This window comes from Spinacia oleracea, chromosome 6 (genome assembly GCF_020520425.1).
Source record: "Spinacia oleracea cultivar Varoflay chromosome 6, BTI_SOV_V1, whole genome shotgun sequence".
NCBI lineage: Eukaryota > Viridiplantae > Streptophyta > Magnoliopsida > Caryophyllales > Amaranthaceae > Spinacia > Spinacia oleracea.
In genome coordinates this window covers 43,002,516-43,003,714 of record NC_079492.1, presented here as the reverse complement: position 1 = coordinate 43,003,714, position 1,199 = coordinate 43,002,516, and positions in this window count along the sequence as shown.

Below are 1,199 nucleotides of genomic sequence, written 5' to 3'. Positions count from 1 at the left end.
CTAGAACTCTTTCGGATCATTGTCCTCTTTTAATTTCTTTATTTAATGACAAACTTCCAGGCCCCTTCCCCTTTCGTTGCAAAGAAGCTTGGTTATCACATGATAAGTTTGAAGAATTCTTTATTAGTAATTGGAGTGTTAGTAATATGGAATTTCTTCAGGGTAGAGATAACTTTGTCAATAATGTCAAATCTTGGAATACCAATATCTTTAGGAACCTTAACTTAACTAAAAAAAGGTTACTGAAAAGGATTTATGGTATCCAAATAAGTCTGACAAAGTATAATTCTAACTTCCTTTTTATTCTAGAAAAAGAACTTCTTTTGGAGTTAAACAATATCTACAAATTGGAAAGAGTTATTTGGGCACAAAAGGCAGGAATTAATTGGAGAAAATATGCAGACTGGAACACCAAATATTTCCACACTCTTGCCAAAATAAAGAAATCGAGAAGCAAAATTCTGTGTCTAAAGAATGATAGTGAAGTCTGGATCCATGACCAGGATTGCCTAAAAGATATGGCTAGGACCTATTTCATAAATATCTTCACTACTTCTCTATCCTCTAGCAGTATTAAGATTAACAATGATCACAAGAAAGAAATTACCGATGAGGATAAATTGCAGTTAACCATTACCCCCACCATAGAAGAAGTTAAAAATATTTTGTTTCAAATGAGTCCAATAAAGAGCCCAGGACCTGATGGCATTCAACCTATCTTCCTTAAAAAATTCTAGAAAATTTTAGGCCAAAGCATCACTGACTTCATTAAGGAATGTTTCCACTCTTCGATGATCCCACCTTCTATTAATAATTCCTACCTCTGTTTAATCCCTAAGGTTGAGGTTCCTGACTTCATGAAAGACTTCCGACCAATTGGGCTATGTAACTCCATCTACAAACTAATAACCAAGATTATCTCCTCCAGGCTGAAATCCTTAATGACTTCTATAATAAGTCCCCTTCAATCTAGTTTTGTTATGAATAGGACCATTGATGAGAATATCATCATTATAAAAGAAATGGCTCATATTTTCCACAAGGCTTCCAAGAAATCAAACATGATGGCCCTCAAGATTGATCTATCCAAAGCTTTTGACAGTATTGTGTGGAGTTTTATCCATGAGACTCTACCTATTCCTTTCCAACATCTTTAGTTTCCCTTATCATGAACTGTATCACAACCTCCTCCATCTCTG